This window comes from Hypanus sabinus, chromosome 5, assembly GCF_030144855.1.
Source record: "Hypanus sabinus isolate sHypSab1 chromosome 5, sHypSab1.hap1, whole genome shotgun sequence".
Classification (NCBI taxonomy): domain Eukaryota; kingdom Metazoa; phylum Chordata; class Chondrichthyes; order Myliobatiformes; family Dasyatidae; genus Hypanus; species Hypanus sabinus.
Window position 1 is genome coordinate 148,233,840 of NC_082710.1, and position 24,168 is coordinate 148,258,007.

The 24,168-nt window shown below is 41.3% G+C and overlaps 1 pseudogene; it reads left to right on the forward strand.

Moving 5' to 3' along the window:
- The first annotated feature begins 405 nt into the window (after positions 1-405).
- Positions 406-11,681, forward strand: LOC132394776 (sin3 histone deacetylase corepressor complex component SDS3-like; annotated as a pseudogene).
- The last annotated feature ends 12,487 nt before the right edge of the window (positions 11,682-24,168 follow it).

Consider the following 24,168-nt stretch of genomic DNA (forward strand, 5'->3'; position numbering starts at 1 on the left):
GGGACGTGGAATTAAAATGTGTGGCCACTGGGAGTTCCTGCTTTCTCTGGAGGACAGAACGTAAGTGTTCAGCGAAACGGTCTCCTAGTCTGCATCAGGTCTCACCAATATATAAAAGGCCACACCGGGAGCACCGGACGCAGTATACCACACCAGCCGACTCACAGGTGAAGTGTTGCTTCACCTGGAAGGACTGGTTCAGTCCTTCCCACCCAATTCAGTGATTGTCAGACATTGGCCTGGATCTCCCATTGGTTTGTCAGCTGCCTGAGGTTGTCCCTCTCCTGTCCTTAAACAATACCACCTGTTCTGTGGTAAAATCTCCCTCTGGAAGACCATCTGACTGCAGCTACTGGGGGAGGGACCTTACAAGGTTCCATTAATATTTTTTCCTTTCTCTTCTCCATGGAAAACCCTGCAAATATCCCCATGTTAACAGATTTAACAGAGGAGCTGGTTTCTGAAAATGGGAAGAACGCTGTAAAATCCCAAACCATAAGGGATAAAGAGTGTGAAAAATTCTCAGAGCTGAACACTAAATCACCTGAACCGACTGGTCTGCACCCTATAGGTGTGAACGGACAGGGCTGCAGAGACACTGGAGACATTGGTTGAATTCTTTCAGAACTCACTAAGTTCTGCAAAGCTTCCACAAGCAGGAAAACAGCCAGTGTGACCACCTTGTTCCCTCATGTGGGAGCGCCGAGATACAGGTGTCACTGTGGAATGGTCAGGGGCCACTATGAGGAAGAGGGAAGTTATACTTTTCCTGGTGTACAGAGAGTTTCAGAACACTTTCTCTCAGAGATGGTGGGAACAGTTTCTCTCCAGAGTGAGCCTGCAACTTCAAGGTCCAGTATCTGAGCTGTCGAGTCCTGTTCTAATCTGCATCTTTATACATTAATTCTATTTACACCATAGGAACAGAATTAGGCTATTCAGCCCATGAAGTCTGCTCTACCATTTCATCATGGCTGATCTCGGATCCCATTCAATCTGATACAACTACCTTCTCACCATATTCCTTGATGCCCCAACCAATCAGGAATCTATCAACTTCCACTTTAAATATATCCACGGATTTGGTCTCCACAACTGTCTGTAGCAGAGAATTCCACAGATTCATTATTCTCTGACTAAAAAAAAAAAATCCTCCTTACTTTTGTTCAGAAGGGTTGCCCCTCAGTTTTGAAACTGTGCCCCCTAGTTCTGGATACCCCTAACAGAGGAAACATCCTCCCCACATCCACCCTACTCAGCCCCTTCAACATGTGGCAGGTTTCAATGAGGCCCCCATGCATGGTTCTAAATTCCTGTGACTACAGGCCTAAAGCAGCCAAATGCTCCCCATATGTTAACCTCATTCCCGAAATCATCCTCGTGAACCTCCTCTGTACTCTCTCCAATGACAATACACCTTTCCTGAGGTAAGAGGCCCAAAACTGTTGACTGTACTCCAAGTGTGGCCTGACTAGCGCCTGATAAATCTTCAGAATTATCCCCTTGTTTTCGTATTCTATTCTATTCCCCTTGAAATAAACACAAACATTGTATTTGCCTTCTTTACCACAGACTCAATCTGTGAATTAATCTTCTGGGAGTCTTGCATGAGGACTATTTGCTCCTCTGATGTTTGAATTTTATCCCCATTTAGATAAAAGTCTGCACTGTTGTTCCTTTTACCAGTGAGGTGTTATCCTGCATTTCCCAACACTGTATTCCATCTGCCACCTTTTTGCCCATTCTTCCAATTTGTCCAAGTCCTGCTGCAATCATATTGCTTCCCCAGCACTACCTACCCCTCCACCTATCTTCGTATCATCTGCAAACTTTGCCACAAAGTCATCAATTCTACTATCTAAATCACTGACAATGTGAAAAGTAGTGGGCCCATTACTGACCCCTGAGGAACTCCACTAGTCACTGGCAACCAACCAGAAAAGGCCCCCTTTATTCCCACTCACTGCCTCCTACCTGTCAGCCATTCTACTATCCGCACCAGTATCTTTCTTGTAACACCATGGGATTTTTTCTTGCTAAGCAGCCTCATGTGAGGCACCTTATCAAACACCTTCAGAAAATCCAAGTAAATGACATCCACTGCCTCTCCTTTGTCCACCCTGCTTGTCACTTCCTCAAAGAATTCTGAAATATTTGTTAGGCAAGATCTCCCTTCACAGAAACCATACTGACTTTGACTTATTTTATCATTAGTCTCCAAGTACTTCAGAACCTTGTCCTTAATAAACTTTCCCAGCTACTGAGGTTAGGCTAACTGGCTGATAAGTTCCTCTCTTTTGTCTTCCTCCCTTCTTAAAGAGTGGAGTGATATTTGCAATTAAATAATAAATTAAATTTGCAATCATTTCTCCTTCTCATCCTCCTCCACTCCCCGTCTCCACCTTCCTCCCCAACGCCCCCAGCACATTTCCACGTCCCTCTGCACCACTGATGTCCTTTCTCTGCTCCGTGCTCCCAGTCAAAAGCACAGAGGCACCCGCAGTACACCATCCATCCTTCTGCACCTCAACTATATTTCCAGTATGTCTCAGTTCAACACACTCATTGCTCTTTCATCACCACTGTCATTCCCCCTCCCCAATCTCAGGCCCACTGTCCCACTCTAGACCACCCCCATTTCTCCTCTACACCCTGCAATAGTCCACCCTCCTTCTCTATAGCATCTCCACACTCTCTCTGCACAAACATTCCCTGATTATCAACCTGCCCAGTCTCCGACATCTCTGAGTGTGCCAGTACAACGCAGACTGAGCACACCTCTGAGATTCTGCTTCTGATTCTGCCAGATTTGCCTGACGACTGACGGGGACTGGTGAGGAGTAACTGTTCCAGATAACAGACGAAAGGGTGCAGGGAAGGTCAGTGTCCCACTTGTTTAACTTCACCAGCTTCACCAGAGAGTTAAACCCATTTCTGGTCAGCCTGGTGTGTGTGTGTGTGTGTGTGTGTGTGTGTGTGTGTGAGTGAGTGAGTGAGTGAGTGAGTGAGTGAGTGAGTGAGTGAGTGAGTGAGTGAGCGAGTGAGTGAGTGTGTGTGTGCGTGTGTGTTTGAGAGAGAGAGAGAGAAAAAGAGACTAACAAGGGACAGATAGTGACTGATAGTCCTGTTTTGTTCAATTCTGTGGATGGTTCAAGCCTCTTGTTCAAAGTTCAAAGTAATTTCATTATCAAAGCACACAAACATCAGCATATACTATCCCGACATTCATTCTCTTGAGGGCATTAACAGTAAATACAAAAATACACAACAGAATCAATGAAAACCTGCACACACCAAAGACAGACGAACAACCAATGTGCAAACAACACCACATTGTGCAAATACAAAAATGAAAGAAACATAATAATGATAAGAATGTAAGACCACAAGATATAGGAGTAGAATTAGGCTATTTGGCCCATCAAACCCGCTCCACCTTTCAGTTATGGCTGATTCATTATCGCTCTCAACTCCATTTCCCTGTTTTCTCCTCATATACTTTGACACTCTGACTAACCAAGAAACTATCAACATATTCTTTAAATATACTCAATGACTCGGCCTCCACAGCCTTCCATGGCAATGAATGCCACAGATTCACCACAACTGGCTAAAAAAATTCCTTTTTATCTCTGATCTAACTGGATATCCTCCTGTTATGAGGTTGTGCCTGCTGGTCCCAGACTCGCCCTCTACAGAAAACATCCTCTTCACATATACATCTATCCAGGCCTTTCAATAATCAATAGGTTTCAATGAGATTCCCCCTCATTCTCCTAAACTGTAGCAATTACAGACACAGAACCATCAAACACTCCTCATGTGTTAATCCTTTCATTCCCAGAATCATTCTCTTGACCCTCCACTGGACTCTCTCCAACGTCAACACACCTTTTCTTAGATAAGGAGACCAAACCTGCTCAAAATACTCCAACTGTGGTCTGACCAAAGCCTTGTAAAGCCTCAGTGTCACATCTTTGCTCTGACATTCTAGTCTTCTCGAAATGATTGATAACGTTGCATTTGCCTTCCTCACCACCAACTCAATCTTGAAGTTAACCTTTGAGCAATCTGGCACGAGGACTCCAAAGTCCCTTTGCACCTCTGATTTGTGAATTTACTCCCTGTTTAGAAAATAGTTTACACCTCTATTCCTTCTCTGAAAGTGCACACCATACACATCCCTACACTTTATTTCATCTCTCATTTCTTTTCTTGCTCGCCCAAACTGTACAAGTTCTTCTGCAGACTCCCTGTTTCTTCAACACCACCTGCCCTCCACCTACCTTTATATTGTCTTCAGACATTGCCACAAAAGCCAACATTTCCATCATCCAAATTGTTGACGTGTAACATGAAGAGAAGCGGTCCCAATACCAACCCCTGTGGAACATCACTTCTCACTGGCAGCCAAACAGAATAGGCCTCCTTTGTTCAAACTCTTTGTCTCCTGCCAATCAGTCTATTCTCTGTCCAGTGTATCTTTCATGTAATATTATGGGCTTTCATCTTGTTAATTTAATTGACTTTATTTCTTACGTCCTTCACATACATGAGGAGTAAAAATCTCTACATTATGTCTCCATCTAAATGTGTAATGTGCAGTCATAGTAATTTATAATAAATAGAACATGCAATGTAATATAGAGTACACTCAAGTCAGCGTGAGTTCATCAGTCTGATGGTCTGGTGGAAGAAGCTGTCCCAGAGCCAGTTGGTCCTGGATTTTACTCTGCGGTACCGCTTCCCGGATGGTGGCAGCTGGAATAGATTGTGTTTGGGATGGCTTGGGTCCCCAATCATCCTACAGGCCCTTTTTACACACCTGTCCTTGTAAATGTCTTGAATCATGGGAAGTTTCATAACTACAGATATGCTGGTCTGTCCGCACCACTCTCTGCAGAGTCCTGCGATTAAGGGAGATACAGTTCCCATACCAGACAATGATGCAGACAATCAGGATGCTCTCAATTGTGCCCCTGCAGAAGTTTCTTGGGATTTGGGGGCCCATCCTAAGCTTCCTCACTGTCTGAGGTGAAAGAGGTGCTATTGTACCTTTCTCACCCCACATCTGGTGTGTACAGACCACATGAAGTCTTCAGTGATGTGGATGCCGAGGAACTTGAAGCTGTTTACCCTCTCACCCCAGATCCATTGATGTCAATAGGGGTTAGCCCATCTCCATTCCCCCTGTAATCTACAACTAGCTCCTTTGTTTTTGCAACATTAGGGGAGAGGTTTTTTTCTTTGCACCACTGTGGCACTGTGACTTCTTCTTCCCTGTAGGCTACCTTGTTATTGTTTGAGATTAAGCCAATCAATATAGTATCGTCTGTAAATTTAGTTAGCAGATAGCAGCTGTGGGTGGTGATATATGTGGGTATACAGGGAATAAAGAAGCCTCATATGAGGCACCTTGTCAAAGGTCTTCTGAAAACCCATGTACACATTGTCCATTGACTCTCCTTTGTCTATCCTGCCTGTTCTTTCCTCAAAGAGTTTCAAAAGATTTGTCAGGCAAGACATCTCCTAAAGAAGATCATGTTAACTTTGGCCTTCTTTATCATATGTCTCCAAGTACACCAAAATCTCATCCTTAATTACGGACTCCAAAATCTTCTCAACCACAGAAGTCCGGTTAACGGGCCTGTAATTTCCATTCATCTGCTTCCCTCCCTGTGGAGTGGAGTAACATTTGCAATATTCCAGTCCTCAGGAACCATTACAGAATCTAGTGATTTTGAAAGATCATTACTTCTGTCTTTACAATCTCTTCAGCTACCTCTGGGATGTAGTCCATCAGGTCCAGATGTCGTATCTACCTTCAGACCTTTCTGCTTCCCAAGCACCTTCCTTTAGCTTTAGCAACTACATCGATTTCTGCACACTGGCACTCCTGAATTTCTGCTACAGTCTTCCACAATGAAGACTGACATAAAGTGTTTATTACATTTGTCAGGCATTTCTATGTCACCCCACCCCTGCAACCCCTCCAGCATTACTACCTCTCCAGCATCATTCTCCAACGATCTCATATCCATTCTCATCTCTTACCTTTCATATATCCGGAAAAAAATGTTGGCCAGTTTACCTTCATATTTCATGTTTTCTGTCCTCACGTTATTAGTTACCTTCTATTGGTTTTTTAAAGCTTCCTAATCCTCAAAGTTACCAATCATCTTTGCTATATTATATGCCTTCTCTTTTGCTTTAATGCAGTCTTGGAATTCTCTTGTCAGCCACGGTTGCCTCATCCTCCCTTTAAAATATTTTTTCATTGTTTGGATGCATCTATCCTGTGCCTTCCAACTTGCCCCAGAAACTCTAGCCATTGCAGTCCGCCAATTTCCCTGCTAATGTCCCCTTCCAATCAACTTTGCCTAAGGCTCTTTACTCCAGTGTAAAGCTGTTAAATCTGACATTATCTTCTCCCTCTCCAACTGCAGAGTGCATTCTATTATGTTATGATCACTATCTGCTAAGGGTTCCTTTACCTTAAGCTCTTTAAACAAGTCTGGTTCATTACACAACACCCAATCCAGAATTGCCTTCCTCCTAGTGGGCTCAACCACAGGCTATTCTATAAAGCAATCTCATAGGCAATCTACTAACTCCCTCTCTTGGGATCCAGTAGGCGGCATGGCATATGGCAGCGGCAACAGTGGCCTTTCAGATTTGGTGCTACTTTAATTTAGTTTTTTAAATTTAATTTAAATTAGGGTTTAAGGCAATGGATAACAGAGCAACTATCTACTATCGCCTGTCACTGCTACAATAGAGATCGCCCAAAAACGAACCTTCATGAAGATCTGCTGGTTAGACTGCGCGACCTTGGCTTGCTGAGGGAATCGGGCCTACAGTCCTCGGAGTCGCCTGATGCTGGTGGCCGGAGGTGGGGACAGCGTAAGCGGTGTGCGAGGAAGGACAAGCAGTGCGAGCGGGCAGGAGTCCGTTGCAGGAAAAAAGCAAGCCCTAGCTGGCTGGCTCTCCCATCCATTCTGCTTTCCAATGGACAGTAAATTGGACTACATCCGTGGCAACAAAATTCAGGCAGTCTCCGGGTTACGTACGAGTTCCGTTCCTGAGTCCATATTTAAGTCGGAATTGTACATAAGTCAGAACAAGTACATCCGGTATTATTTAGCGTCAGTTAGTCAAACGTTTGTCTTAGTATATAGTATGTATTTTATATTTCTATGCATATAAAACACTTAAGAAACATATGTATTCCAATAATTAAACCACTGCGTTGCTTAGTAATAATTGTAGCTTTCATTGGGGCAGGCCTTTTCACATGCTCTATGCTTTCACATGCTTTATCCATTATCCTTTAAAATTGTTACGATCGTTGACTGACTGTAGCCTAACACTTTTCTAATGACCGATGGCGTTTCTCCTCTTTCCAAAAGCTTTATTATTTCCACTTTATTTTCAACCATGATCGCTTCCCGTCAACAGAACAGAAACACTGCGGGCATCAGGTCCCGACCTTCGCCGGCTCCTGAAGTCCACTGGGTCTTAAGGACCACCGTACTGAGTCAGGTTGAATGGGACAAGTGGGGGATGTGCTGGGTTTGGGTATTTGATCATCCACAATATTCCGTGTGGGAATTTAAACTGGAGGTGGCAGTGTTTTTTTATGAGGTCGAGTTGCAAGCTCGACATCAACCCGGCATGGCAGTGGTCTGTCACAGGATCGAACTCGGAACCTCAGTTCTCTAGCCCGGCGCTGATCTCACTCCGCCACCAGCCGACCGGAATGGGGGGGAGGTCAGGGTGAATCTTAATAAGAAAATTTTAAGCCAAGTACAAAGTTAAACACTCAACACATTGTCAACGGCAATGACTTAAAATGGCGGACGACGTCAGGATCCGACTTAAAATGGCTGACGGAGTTCTCCTTCCTCGGTTCGTAAGTACGAGTTGTCCGTAAGTCGGATGTTCGTAACTCGAGGACTACCTGTACTCGGCAGGAGTACAGAAAAGGACAGAATCCCGGGCTCCGCCATTCAGCTGATTTTTTATGTAACAGTTTTCCCCAAGCCACTGGACTACCAAGCTATTGATCTCTGCTGTACCTATTGTCTTTTTATTATTTATTGTAACGCCTGCACTGTTCTGTGCACTTTATGCAGTCCTGGGTAGGTCTGTAGTCTAGTGTAGTTTTTGTGTTGGTTTACATAGTTCAGTGTAGTTTTTGTATTGCTCATGTAGCACCATGGTCCTGAAAAATGTTGTCTTGTTTTTACTGTGTACTGTACCAGCAGTTATGGTGGAAATGACAATAAAAAGCAACTTGACTTGACTGACTTGACAGTACCAACTGATTTTCCCAATCTACCTGTATATTGACTTTCCCTATGATTATCGTAGCGTTGCCCTAATTACATGCTTTTGAAATTAATATCCCACATCCTGGATACTGTTAGTGAACATCATGCCATTAGATTCAAAGTAATTATGCAAAAGGATATGTCCTGTCCTTAGGCTGAGTTTGTAAATGGGAGAAAGATCAACTTTGATCTGGCAAGTGAGCATTTTGACAGGTTGTTTTCTGGTAAAGGTGTACTTGGTAAGTTGGAAACCTACAAAAGTGAAATTTTGATTGTACGGAGTTTGAATGTTGCTGTCAGAATGAAAGACAAAGTTAACAGGTTTATGGAATCTTGGGTTTTGAGACATATTGAGAGACATTAAGAAAAAGAAGGAGATGCATAGCAGGTAGAGGCAGGCAGTAACAAATAAGGTACTTGAAGAGTATAAAAATGCAAGAGAACACTTAGGAAAGAAATCAGGAGGGCTAAAAGAAGGCATGAGATTACCATCGCAGGCAAACTGAAGGAGAATGCTGAGGGCTTCTGCAGGTACATTAAGGGCAAAAGGGCTGCAGGAGACAAAATTGGTCTCAGGAAAATTAGACTGGTCATCCATACATGGAGCCAAAAGAGATGAGGAGATTGTAAATGCATTTTTACTTGGAATATGAACACTGTGTGTATAGATGGGAGGTATACCGTATAGCCTACAGCGATAAGGAACTAGATTATGTTGTAGTAACACGTCATTGCATGTGCTATTAGGTGCGTATTGATTTGTATGTGTGTGCTGAGTTTGGTTTCTGCCACTAAAGTAGCATGAACCTTAGCTCCCGTCTCCAGAATTCTATTAATAGCATTGATACGTAACCAGGCCACATGCACAACAAATTGGCAATGAAGTTAATGAACCTACATTGTATCGGAATGCCGTGTTTTAATTGATAACGACACAGGGAAGAAGAGCGCAAGGAATGAGCCAAGGAGTGGGAGAAAGAGGCAGAGTGAGGTTGCGATTCTGAAAGGAATGTCCGGAGACCAAGAGACACAGTCGGAGCCGCAGCACGTCCAGTCGAGATTACAGCTGATGCTGACCACCAGGGACTGAGGGACTGCCTGTTCCAGAAGGGAGATTAATAAGGAGCAACACGCACTCACCTAGACAGAGTGCACTCGTGGCAAAAAGGATACGTGTGTCAAAAAGGAAAATAAGGGAAGAAAGCAGCTTAATTAACATAAAAAAGGTGGTGATGATCGGAAACATTACAGTATTTGATAGTTGCATTGAAGACTGGGTAACTTACATTGAAAGAGTGGAGTTATATTGTGAGGCTAACAATGTTAAGGATGAAAAGAAAGCCAGCATCTTACTCAGTATTATGGGAGCAAAAACATACGGGCTGTTACGAAGCTTGTTAACCCCTGAAAAGCCAGCTGGTAAAATGTTCAATCAAACATTAGACACTCTCCAACAGCGTTTAAACCCCAAACCACTAGTCATTGCTGAAGGCTTTAAATTTCACAATTGGAATCAGAGCAAAAATGAAAGCATTTCTGAATATTGTGCTGAATTGCGCAATTATCAGAACATTGTCAATTTGGAGCTAGTCTATCGGTTGCATTGAGGGACAGGTTAATGTGTGGCATGCACTGTGTAATCACACAGAAGTTGCTCCAGTGTGAAAAAAGACCTTGCATTAGAGAAAGCGCTGAATGTCATTGGAAACAGCAGCACAGAGTGTTTCAGAGATCCAACAAATTTCTCTGGAAAATGCTACAAATAAAATGTCTCTGAACAGAAATGAAGGAAAGAAATGTTACCTTTGTGGCAGCATGTCACATGATCCTGATGACTGTCGGCTTAAAGACAAAGAATGCAGAAACTATGGCAAACAGGGCCACATATGCAAAGCCAGTAAACAATTTTACCATTGTGAGAACATGCCACATGATCCCGGTGACTGTTTATTTAAAAACCAAGAATGCAGAAACTGTGGCAAACAGGGCCACACTGGCAGAGTATGCAAAGCTAGTAAAGAGCAGAAAAAGGACAAAATACAGAGAAACAAGAAACCCTAGAAAGGAAAGCACAACAATGTACACAAAATGGAAGAAAGCAGTTCTGATGAAAATGATTCATACAAAAGTGAATTGTCTTGTCTGCAACTTGACAGGATGAAAGAGACAGATGATTGAAGAGCAATAAGGATCACTCCACAAGTGGCAGGAGTGAGACTGAAAATGGAATTGGACACAGGCTCAGCTTTAAAAGTGATCTCTGTACATGACCGCAAATGGTTGTTCTCTCACATACCTCTGAAATGAACTAAACTACAGCTAAAGACTTACACAGGACAGAAAGTGCATCCCAAAGGTGATATTAAAGTGACAGTGACCCACGGAGATAAAAAGAAAGATATGTCAACAAAGGAGGGCAGCTCGGCAGGGAAGATGTCCGCAGCTGTCCTCTCACCCATGAGGAGGAGCTAGACAGTGTTGATGATGAGGATGAACACAGTATCCGTGGCCGGGACTCGAATGAAGATTCAGAGGATGCAAGGGTGACAGATATTGCCAATAGGCAGGATGATGAAGACTACCTGGAAGTAAAAGGGCAAATGTACCAGAAGAAATTGACATCTCTCAAAAGACAGCTACAGCAGTTACAGGAAGGCACTTTGCAGGAGTATCAGAAAAGAATGAAGAAACTAGAACAACAATACAAGGAAAGAATATGAAATTCAGAGCTTTTTCTGCAACTGGAGACAGAACAAGTGGAAAGGAATTATATTAAAGAGAAGAAACCAGCAGTGGAGGAATTTGAAGATAAAAAGATTGAGTTAGAAGAAAAGAAAAAGATGATTGAGAATGAGATGCTAACAATGGAACTCAGAGGAGATTGTTGGAGGTAAAGCCAATAATGACTAGGAAACTAAGGAGGAGACCTAATGGCCCTGTTCCATTTACAGACAAAAGACAAAAATCTGCACCTGCGCAGTTAAATTTCTTGTTAACAGATGAACAGATAATGAAAGATCTGTGAACTCTGAATAAGCTTAAGTATCCGAACAGACCAGCATCTCTGTCTTCTCCTGAGCATCTTCCAGCACTCCTGCTGAATCACCAGCACAAAGATATGAAGCACAAATTGAGGATGGAAAGTTATATGATGATAAGATATGGTATCATAAAGGTCAGGCTATCTATTTGGAATCTAAGGAGAATACGAAGATTGGCTGTGTAATTAGCTCATTTGGAACATATGAGATATGGGTAAGGAAGACAAATGATAGCACAAAGATGCGTATATATCTAGGACAGCTGCACAGAGGAGTCTTCATTATACGGAAGTGATCTGCTGCTTAGAACTCTTAGCAAGTTGGAGGTGCTCATGTTCTTAACTCCTTATGCTCAGAGGTCAACTTCTCATGACTTTATATGGAAATCTGTATTAAAAAAACAAGTTTATTGAAAGACATTGCCTGGAGAAGCAGAGAAGATTTCCCCCCAGAGACTTGAGTTATAAGTGGGTCTTAGACCAAAAGTTAAAAAAAAAGGCTTTTTATAATTTGACGTTATAACATTACTTTGTTGTAATTTGATATTATTTAGTACTAAGTAAACAAATGGTAGGTGTTTGTATGTTAACGTTAAACATAGTTGTTTAGCATAGTGTCCCAGTAAAAAAGAAGTTGATACACTATTAAAATAAAAGGGGAGAAGTGTACTGTATAGCCTACAGTTTACTAAGGGACTACTTTATGTTGTAGTAACACGTTGTTGCATGTGCTATTAGGTGTATATTGAGCATGCGCTATTAGGACCGTATTGACTTCAGTGGTTGAGAAGATTTTGGAGTCTATTATTAAGGACAAGGATTTGGGGTATTTGGAGTCGTATGATAAAGTAGGCCAAAGTCAACATGGTTTTCTTGAGATCTCTTGCCTGACAAATCAGTTGAAATTCTTTGAGGTAATAACAGGCAGGATAGACAAAGGAGAGTCAGTGGATGTTGTGTACTTGGGTTTTCAGAAGAACTTTAACAAAGTGCCTCACATGAGGCTTCTTCACAAGATAAAAGCCCATAGTATAAAATGAAAAATGCTACTGGATAGAAAATAGACTGATTGGCAGGAGACAAAGAGTTTGAATAAAAGAGGCCTAATCTGTTTGGATGTCAGTGAGAAGTGATGTTCCATAGGGGTTGGTATTGGGACCGCTTCTTTTCATGTTACACATCAACTATTTGGAAATGGAAATGATGACTTCTGAGGCAAAGTGTGAAGACAATATAAAGGTAGGTGGAGGGCAGATGGTGTTGAGGAAGCAGGGAATCTGCAGAAGAACTTGGACAGTTAGAGCAGGCAAAGAAATGAGAGATGAAATATAGTGTAGGGAAGTGTATGGTATGCACTTTGAGAGAAAGAATAAAGGTGTAGACTATTTTCTAAATGGAGTAAATTCAAAAATCAGAGGTACAGAGACGGGAGTCCTCGTGCAAAATTCTTTAAGGGTTAACTTTCAGTTTGAGTTGGTGGTGAGGAAGGCAAATAGAACGTTATCATTCATTTCAAGAGAACTAGAATATGAAAGCAAAGACATGACACCAAGGCTTTACAAGGCTTTGGTCAGACCACAATTGGAGTATTTTGAGCAAGTTTTGTCTCCTTAGCTAAGAAAAGGTGTGTTGACATTGGAGAGAGTCCAGTGGAGGTTCAGGAGAATGATTCTGGGAATGAAAGGATTAACACTGGGGTCAGCAACGTTTACCACTGAAAGAGCCAATATGGACCCATTTCCCACAGAAAAGAAAACACTGGGAGCCACAAAACCCGTTTGACATTTAAAATGAAATAACACTGCATACAATGTTTTTTTTTGCCTTTATGCTATGTATAAACAAACTATAATGTGTTGCATTTATGAAATTGATGAACTCCTGCAGAGAAAACGAAATTTCTGCATGCAACAAAAACATTTTGAACTCTGAAAAAAAGACGTTGGGTTGAAGGTTACTCCATAGTTAGCCTACCTTGGATCGAAGAATTAAAAGAAAGCGCGCACTGGCGGGTGTCAGGCATTGGCAGTGGTGATGTATATTAATAGCGATAAAAAACACGTTGTAGCGGTGTAGTGCTACACGCAGTGCTAAAATAAAGACACTGCAGTCAAAGGTAACTTTATTCAAACTAAACAGCCTTGCTTTAAAGCCTCCCTCAACCCGTCCCCGTGGGCGCAGATGCTCCAAAAGACACGTACTCACAAACCCCCGTAGGCTATCTCCCTTAGCCGGAACGGTGACTAACTGTGAGCCGGTTCAGATGTGTCAGGAAATGGGGTCTCCACAACGTTTTTAGATTGTACATGATCACCATAATCTTCAAATTTCGAATTACATTTCAAAAACTAACAAACCACAGGGAGCCGCAGCACAGAGATGAAAGAGTTGCATGCGGCTCTGGAGCCGCGGGTTGCCGACCCCTGGATTAACATATGAGGAGCATTTGATGGCTGTGTCTGTAGTTGCTGGAGTTTAGAAGAATGGGGGGATCTCATTATAACCTATTGATTATTGAAAGGCCTAGAAAGATATATGTGAAGAGGATGTTTCTTATAGAGGGCGAGTCTTACGTTTCTTTCATTTTTGTATTTGTACTATGTGGTGTTGTTTGCACATTGGTTGTTTGTCTGTCTTTGGTGTGTGCAGTTTTTCATTGATTCTGTTGTGTATTTTTATATTTACTGTTAATGCCCACAAGAGAATGAATGTCAGTGTTATGCTAATGTTTGTGTGCTTTGAAAATAAAATTACTATGAACTTTGAACAAGAGGCTTGATCCATCTACAGAATTGAACATAATGTGACTGGTTTTGGTCGGACAGATGGTTAATGGTCTGGGATAACCCTTCACGAACTGGGCAGCTGAAAAAACAGCAGCTGGCTGCTCCCTCAGACCAATGGTGTCTCCCTAGAATGGCTGGAAAGTAAAAAGTGGGAAGTGGGATTTGCCTGCTGGCTGCTGATGGAGCGACAGCTCTCTGCTAGGGCTCCTAACTTACTTTCTTTTCTTCCAAACTTTTGAAATACTACTGTTAGATGGAATATTATGTTACTATGACTACCAAAGCAGCTTTGGAAGTTACTACAGGCTCAATTCAAAAGCTTAGTGAGGAGTTTCAACAGTTCAGAAAAGAAATTAGCGCTGAAATTAAACAAATAGGAATGAAACTAGAAGGTATTCCAGCAATTCTAACCGAGTGTGATAAGAAGATAAAGGAACATGAAGATGTTATTACTTTACTGGATGAGAGAATGGATGATTTGCGAAAGCTGTAAGAAAATCAATCCAAATCCAATGAAATAATGAGACAGAAGATTATTGATCTGGACAACAGAAGCAGGAGGAACAACTTATGAATCTTGGGACTTAAAGAACAAATGGAAGGAGATAAGGGAATGTGTTTAGGGGAAGTAGATCCGGTTGTTCTTTGACCGAGTTTCTCTCTTTAGGAGGAGGGAGGGGATGGGGATCTCTTTTTTTCTTGAAGCTGATTTGGGGATCTAGTCAATTCTGTTGCTTAGGTAATATATCTCAAGTTTTATTATTTGGGTTTAATATACATTTTTCTGATTGCTACTTTAACCTTTCTTATAAATAGTTTTAAAATGGATCAAAGTATTAATTTATTTAGTTTTAATGTGAAAGGGTTAAATCACCCCATGAAAAGAAATAAGATTTTTGACTATATTAAAAAAAAACTTAAGGTACCAGTAGTTTTTCTTCAAGAAACCCATGTAAGTAAGTGTGACAATTCACACATTTTTAGTCAATGGAGAGGAATTCATTTCCATTCCTCCTTTCAGGCCAAAGCTAGAGGGGCTTCAATCCAAGTTCCCATTGTTCAACGTAAAGTAATTTCTGATACTAATAGGCGTTTTGTTATAGTATCCGGGAAACTAAATAAAAAATTAGTGGTATTTGCCAATGTATATGCTCCGAAAATAGATGACCCAGATTCCTTTGAGTTTTTTTAATTTTTGCCAAATCTAAATCTGTACTTATTTGTGATGGGTGGGGACTTTAATTGTTGCTTAGTTCCAGTATTAGATTATTCATCTTCTAAACCAATGATACCAAATAAATCAGCTGTGTTTATTAAATCTTTTTAAACAAAATGCAGTATTGTTGAGATTTGGCATTTTTCTTATCCAGTACACAAGGAGAATTCATTTTTCTCTCATGTTCACCATACATATTCCAGGATTGATTGGTCTTCTTCAAACAAATAGATTTTGGTGATTTAATATAACTTTGTTATCTGATAAAGTTTTTTTTTAAAGTTTATGGAGAGACAGATTACTTTTTTTTGAAGAGAATACATTAGTGGAGACTTCTAGTCTTATCACATGGGATGCCTTTAAGGCCTATATTAGAGGCCAAATTATTTCTTATACTGCAAGTATTAAGGAAAAAGCTAATAAAGAGGGAAGTGATTTAGCTAATCAGCTGTAACAGTTAGACGAAGAGTATGCCTTGGCCCCAGAACCTGCCTTATATAAAAGATGTGTTGAAACTAAAACTAAATATGATCTCCTTTTAACTTATCCAATTGAAACCCAACTCCTAAAAGATAAAAGTCAATTTTCTATTCATGAAGATAAAACGGGTAAATTATTGGCTGATCAAATTAAAACCTTTATAGCTAAACAGAAGGTTAAAGAAATATGCAAAGCTAATGGTGATAGGAGAACTGATCATTTAGAAATAAATGATACTTCTAGACAATTTTACTCTAAACTCTATAGTTCTGAATCTCTTAAGGGTAACACTGTAATGAACAATTTTTTAGATCAACTAAACATTCCTATTATTTCTGCCGACAACGGGAAGTTGTTGGAGCAACCCATTTCTTTTGAGGAAATTGTTGAGGCTGTGCGTTCATTACGTTTGAGGAAAGCTCCGAGTCCAGATGGATTTTCTGGAGAATTTTAGAAGACCTTTTCCTCACTGCTTATACCTCATTCATGTTCAGTTTTTTCAGATTCATTTAAGTTGGGCAGACTGCCTCAGTTTTTTTTTATCAGGCTTCCATTTCGCTTAACCTTAAAAAGAATAAGGTTCCAACTGAATGCTCTTCTTATAGACCAATTTATTTACTTAATGTTGATCCTAAGATCCTAGCTAAAGTTTTGGCCCATAGGATTGAAAATATTTTACCATCTGTCATTTCTGATAATTAAACTGGATTTATCAAAAATCAATATTCTCACTTTAATATCCGTTGGGTATTAAATGTTATTTATTCTCCTTCTAACTTGGTATTGGAATGTGTGGTATCCCTAGATGTTGAGAAAACTTTTGACAGAGTTGAATAGAATTATTTATTTTGGACCCGTTTTAATTCAATGGGTTAAATTACTTTATTTAGCTCCTTTCGCTAGGGTTATCACTAATTCTCAGAATTCCAAACCATTTAAGCTCCAACATGGCTGTCTGTTGAGCCCTTTGCTTTTTGATTTGGCCTTAGAACCCTTAGCCACCGCCTTTCAAAAATCTAATGTTATCATCGGTATTTTAAGGAGAGACACTTTTCATAAAGTCTCACTGTACACTGATGATCTGCTGCAACTTATTTCCAACGTTGAGCTTTCATTACCCCATGTGCTTTCTTTACTCTCCTGTTTTAGCCAGTTCTCAGGTTATAAATTAAACCTCCATGAAAGTGAACTTTTCCCTTTGAACAATTTGATACCGACAAATTTTAAACTTCCTTTTAAAATTGTAAGAAACCACTTTACTTACTTATGTATAGCAATCACTAAAAACCATAAATGTTTATTTAAAGAAAATTTTCTTACCCTAATGAAAAATGTAAAATGGATACTATTAAATTGGTCACCTCTTTCATTATCGCTGACTGGTCAAATTAAATCTATCAAAATGAATATATTACCTAAATTTACATAGCTTTTTCAGGCATTGCCGGTTTTTATTCCTAATTCTTTTTTTGTTTCTCTTGACTATTATACCTTCTTATATATGGAAGAATAAACATTCTAGATTAAATAAAATTCCTCTTCAGAAAGATAAAAAGAATGGAGGATTAGCCTTACCAAACTTTAGATATTATTATTGGGCAGTTAATATACGAAATCTTACATTCTGATTATATTACATAAATCGTGATGATTGCCTGATGTGGTTTTTTCAGAAGCCAATTCTGTTAATAAATTTTCAATTATTTCTCTTCTTGGATCCTTACTCCCTTTGTCTTTGAGTAAGTTAACTGATAATCTGGTAGTTAAACACACTATGAGAATTTGGAACACAATTTCGAATATACTTTGGCTTACTGAGATTTTCTCTTTCGAGTCCTGATTTTTGTAATTATTTTATTAAACACTCTATGATTGATGTGTCTTTTGAAGAATGGGATAGATTAGATATTAAATGCTTTCAGGACCAGTTTGTAGAGGGAAGTCTCTCTTCGTTTGAACAACTGTCAATTAAATATAGTTTACCCAAAACTCATTTTTTCGATACCTACAAATAAGAGACTTTTTACGGTCTCAAATAAGTACATTTCCTAAAAGTCTTGATAAGAATCTACTAGATGTAACTCTTAATTTAAAACCTTTCTATAAGGGATCTATATCTAATATTTATAATATGCTTCTGGGAATGAGAAGTGTTCTTTTAGATAAAGTTAAAAATCTTTGGAAACAAGATTTACAGACTTTAATTTCTAAGGAAACTTGGAATCACATTTTTAAATTGGTTAGCACTTCATCGTTATGTGTCCGCCACTCTCTCCTACAATTTAAAGTGGTCCGTAGGGCCCAGATAACCAAGGACAAGTTGTCTCATTTTTATTCAGATATATCTCTGTATTGCGATAAATGAAATAATGGAGAAACTTCACTCATTCATATGTTTTCGACATGTCCGTTTCTTGGAAAATATTGGAAAGAGGTATTTCAAACTTTCTTGATACTTTTTAAAGTAAACTTTAAGTTTAATCTTTTGACCAATTTGTTTGGTATTGTTGGAGGAAAGGATATTATTTTGGAGTCATTTGACTTGCACACTTTGGCTTTTATTTCTCTAATGGCCAGAAGGACACTCTTGATTAAATGGAAAGATGCGGCCCCTCCTATTCACACCCAATGGTTACGTGATGTGACGTCATGTTTAAATTTGGGGAAGAGTCGATGTTCAATCTCTGATTCTAGTCAAGACTTTCAAACATTGTGGGGACCCTTTCTGAATTATTTTCAAAACCTTTGATTTGTTGTTAAAGCACAGATGATGACTAACACATTTTTTTCCTTTTTTTCTTTACTAATCAGCTTTAGTCTTGGTTAGATTTTTGTTACATAATAAGATTACTACATTGCAATCCTACAAATTAATTAACCTGTATGAATATAGGCTAAAGAGTCTTTATATGCAATTTAGTATAATGTATTGATATATATATTTTTCCCGTCTACTCTGCATTATTATATGCAAATTAATTAATAAAAATATTGGAAAAGAAAAGTGGGAAGTGACATCAGCAGGGAATGTGTGTGCAGAGAGAGTGTGGAGATGCTATAGAGAAGGAAGATGTTGGACTGCAGGGTGTAGAGGAGAAATGGGGGTGGTCTAGAGTGGGACAGTGGGCCTGAGATTGGGGAGGGGGGAATGACAGTGGTGATGAAAGATCAATGAGTGTGTTGAACTGAGACGTACTGGAAATATAGTTGAAGTGCAGAAGGATGGATGGTGTACTGCGGGTGCCTCTATGCTTTTGACTGGGAGCACGGAGCAGAGAAAGGACATCAGTGGTGCAGAGGGATGTGGAAATGTGCTGGGGGTGTTGGGAAGGAAGGTGGAGATGGTGAGTGGAGGAGGGTGAAAAGGAGAAATAATTGCAAATTTAATTTATTATTTAATTGCAAATGTCACGGGAGGAAGACAAAAGAGAGGAACTTATCAGCCAGTTAGCCTAACCTCAGTAGCTGGGAAAGTTTATTAAGGACAAGGTTTTGAAGTACTTGGAGACTAATGGTAAAATAAGTCAAAGTCAGCATGGTTTCTGTGAAGGGAAATGTTGCCTTGACAAATATTTCAGAATCCTTTGAGGAAGTGACAAGCAGGGTGGACAAAGGAGAGGCAGTGGATGTCATTTCCTTGGATTTTCTGAAGGTGTCTGATAAGGTGCCTCACATGAGGCTGCTTAACAAGAAAATATCCCATTCTGTTACAGGAAAGATACTGGTGCGGATAGTGGAATGGCTGACAGGCAGGAGGCAGTGAGTGGGACCAAAGAGGGCCTTTTCTGGTTGGTTGCCAGCGACTATTGGTGTTCCTCAGGAGTCAGTAATGGGCCCACTACTCTTCACATTGCCAATGATTTAGATAGTCGAATTGATGGCTTTGTGGCAAAGTTTACAGATGATATGAAGATAGGTGGAGGGGTAGGTAGTGCTGAGGAAGCAATATGATGGAAGCAGGATTTAGACAAGTTGGAAGAATGGGCAAAAAATTGGCAGAAGGAATACAGTGTTGGGAAATGCAGGATAATACCTGAGTGGTAAAAGGAACAACAGTGCGGACTTTCATCTAAATGGAGATAAAATTCGAACATCAGAGGTGCAAAGGGTCCTCGTGGAAGACTCCCAGAAGATTAATTCAGAGGTTGAGTCTGTGGTAAAGAAGGCAAATGCAATGTTGGTATTTATTTCAAGGGAAAGAGAATAGAATATGAAAACAAGGGGATAATGCTAAAGATTTATAAGGCACTAGTCAGGCCCCACTTGGAGTACAGTCAACAGTTTTGGGCCTCTTACCTCAGGAAAGGTGTATTGTCATTGGAGAGAGCTCAGAGGAGGATCACAAAGGTGGTAACACTGGCTGTTTTCCCGCTTGTGGAAGTTTTGCAGAATTTAGTGAGTTCTGAAAGAATTCAACCAATGTCTCCAGTGTCTCTGCAGCCCTGTCCGTTCACAACTATAGGGTGCAGACCATTCGGTTCAGGTGATTTAGTGTTCAGCTCTGAGAATTTTTCACACTCTTTATCCCCTATGGTTTGGGATTTTACAGCTTTCTTCCCATTTTCCGAAACTGGCTCCTCCATTAAACCTGTTAACATGGGGATATTTGCAGGGTTTTCCATGGAGAAGAGAAAGGAAAAAAAATTGATGGAACACTCTAAGTTCCCTCCCCCAGTAGCTGCAGTAAGATGGTCTTCCAGAGGGAGATTTTGCCACAGAACAGGTGGTGTTGTTTAAAGACAGGAGAGTGACAACCTCAGGCAGCTGACAAACCAATGGGAGATCCAGGCCAAAGTCTGACAACTCAATCACTGAATTGGGAGATTGAGTGAGGTTTTCATCAGTCATAGATCAGAGACTAATATTTACATATGTGATCAATTTAACAGCAAATTGTGAAAATAATGAAAGTCAAAGAACACGACAGAATATTTGATCCAATAAAGCATTTAATTTTGCATTCACAAATTCAGCAGTCAGCTACATCAGCCAGTGAAATTACAGTTATTAGAGTAACCTTTGCGGGATCATCATCTGTACGTAATTCATGGATTACACATGGATGGTGGTGTGTTAGAAGAGTGGTGTGGAATCTCGCCACAGGATATGGTCACGTTCTGAATACATCAGATATCAGTGGGAGCTATGAGGAGGATGCAGAGAGACTTCAGGGTGAAGAGAACAGACTGGGAACAGTAACAGCATGGTGGTTGGAATATAATGTGGGAAGTCACTTTGGGAGACAAAAACCCAAAAGAGCTTTTTGGTTAATAGGTGGTAATTTGTAGGTGTTCACAGCAACCTTGTTACCTTACACAACGATCATGAAGATTGATGTACAGGGACAGTCTGTGGGGATATTGTGTACAGTTTGGTTGCTCAGCATAAGAAGGGATGGGCCTGGACTAACATGAATGCAGCAATAGATCACAACGTTGATATCTTGGATGGGGTGGGGGTTGTGTTGTGTGAGGAGACATTAGCTCATTGAGCCTGTGTTTGGGAGGAGGAAAGCTGACAAAAGGATACAATATCCTTACAGAGTGTAACGGTGAAGGTCTGGGACCATGTTTTCTGAGGTTGGGCTCAGCACAACCCACAGGTCAGGCTGGATGGCCTGAGTGATCGTCTCCTACTCCCGGGAGGTGTATTTCCAGTCTTGTGCCTTCAGATGCTTTGACAAAGACAATGTTCCAGTTCTCATCTATTGCTGGCCAATGCTTGTGTGTCTCCCTGTCTCACTTCATGCATTAGCTAAACTTATTCCCAGTGAGCTTTTCTTGTTTATTCAATAACATTTCTGCCTGGGTGAAGCATTTTCAACTGCAGTGCATGAAGATTATGCAGAGGCAAAGCATGCTGGGACACCCTACTGCCCCAGTAGGAAGCCCTGGAAGCTGAGGGAACCTCTGTCACTCCACAGGGAGCCAATGGTCAGTTTCACCCACACCTCATCCCCTTTGTGGAGTTGAAGGATTATGTTTCTCATGGACAGCTGGGCACTATTGTTGGGCAGGACACTGTGGATCAAACCAACTTCCTTTTCATTCTTCATAAGCTGAACATCAGTTTCTGTCCCTCTGGTCGGGAGTGACGAGTAGCTGAAGAAATACAGACCACACCTCGGGGTGATGAACTTCCCAGTTGTGGGATTGTAGCCTTTACCCTTGTTCACATTTACTCTGTCGTAGATGATGGGATTTGCTGGTTTCACAGTATGCCCTTTTCCTTGGAGCTGGACATCAAAGACAATTTCAGCACCTGAAAGACAGCACGATGGTGATGACCTTGAAGCTTTGCAATCCCAGAAGCAGCTCCAACAATGGTGGATGAATGCAAGGACCATATCAGATGATCATATCAGTTTGTGACATCAGTGGTGGAGACAGCGACAAGGAAGGTCTGTCTAACTCTGTAAGGTTGTTTGGCCCATTGAGTCAATGCTATCTCTCAGGGCATTCTTAAGCCCCTACACATTCATTCCGCTTTATTCGATTACCATTCATGTTACCTTTCTCTATCCTATATTCTAATACCTTTCTCTATCACTTTGCCCCAGGCCCATTTCCCCTACCACTCACACACACTGGGGTAGTTTGCCCAGGGCGGATAATCCATCTTCTGGAATGTCGACAGAAGACCTGGTCCATGCTAAACAAAATTCCAAACCAGGCCAGTTCTAATTCGTGAGGTCTCATGCAGTTGCATTTTGTAAATGTTGAGACCACATTTGGAGTGTTGTATGCATTCTGCCCACTGCGTTACAGGAAGGTGGACACTTTGAAGATGGAGAAGAGGTTTACCTGGCTGTTGTAAGGAAACTAGAGGGAATGAGACACAATGCCATGGTCACACTGAGGATGTGCACAACACCAGAGTTGGGATCGAACCTGGCACTATGCCACCATGAGGGTCTCGCTGTTGTGGCACTGTGCCACACTTGACAAATGTTGCTGATGTTCCTAACTCAAGCACACTTTCTGGCAGCTTAGTGCAAATGGGATGTACGAGTCTAATCCATGGACCTGTCAAAACGTCTCGTCAACATCTCGACTGCATCTGCCTCCACCACCATTCCCGGTACCCACTCGCTCTGCGTGGGAAACCTGTCCCTCCCATCTCCTTTAAACCCCCTCAACTGAAAAGCATGCCCTCTGGAGTTAGACATTTCAACCCCGGGAAAAAAGAGTCTGCCTGTCTGCTGTCTATTCTCTCAGAAGTCTCTACTGCACCCTCTCCAAATCCTCAACGTCCTTCCTGAAATACAGCACCCAGAATCGAACTAGATTTTAAAAAACTGCAGAGTAATCTTTTGGCTCTTCATCTCCGCCTTGACTGGTAAAGTCAAGCACACTGTACTCCTTCAGCACCCGAGGGAGGACCCTTCATATTCACCTTCCCTGTCAGCAGAGACCACAGTATCCCTACGACACCGTAACCCAGGAGCTGTTCACTCCCTCCCCTGTCCATGTCACATCACAGCCCGAATCCTTCACCTCCCACATCCTCAGCCAACTCCCAGGTGTACCCCTCATCCAGGATTGACTGAGGGAGGGCTTGGTGAAGGAGTAGAGGGAGAGGGAGATGGAGAGAGACAAATAAAGACAAATACTGAGACAGAGGGAGAGAGGCAGAGAGGAGAGAGAGTGTGAGTGTGTGTGAGAGAGGGAGGTGGAACAGAGTGGATGAGAGGGTCAGGGGTAAAGAGAGACTGGGCAACAGAGCTGTGTGTGAGTGCATGTGCATCTGTGTGTGTGTGAGAGGGAGAGAGAGAGAGAGATCATGGGCTGGTAAACATATAACCATATAACAATCACAGCACAGAAACAAGCCATCTCGGCCCTTCTAGTCCGTGCCGAACGCTTGCTCTCACCTAGTCCCACCTACCTGCACACAGCCAGTAACCCTCCATTCCTTTCATGTCCGTTCATCTATCCAAATTTTTTTAAATGACAAAATCGAACCTGTCTCTACCACTTCTACTGGAAGCTCATTGCACACAGCTACCACTCTCTGAGTAAAGAAGTTCCCCCTCATGTTACCCCTAAACTTTTGCCCCTTAACTCTCAACTCAAAACTAAGTGGTAACTAAGGGAGTGATGGTGATGGACTACGGAAAGCCTGTGTCAGAGTGGACATGGGTTGTCTGAGTGAACACAGAAACATACCACATGGAAACAGGCCATTCGTTTCATCCACTTCATGCTGACTGGTGGCAACCTTTCAGCATTCATTGGTAGCCCAGCACATAGCCCATACCCTCTGTCTGGAACGACTGACGACACAGGATGAAATGCCCGGCTGAGGCCAATG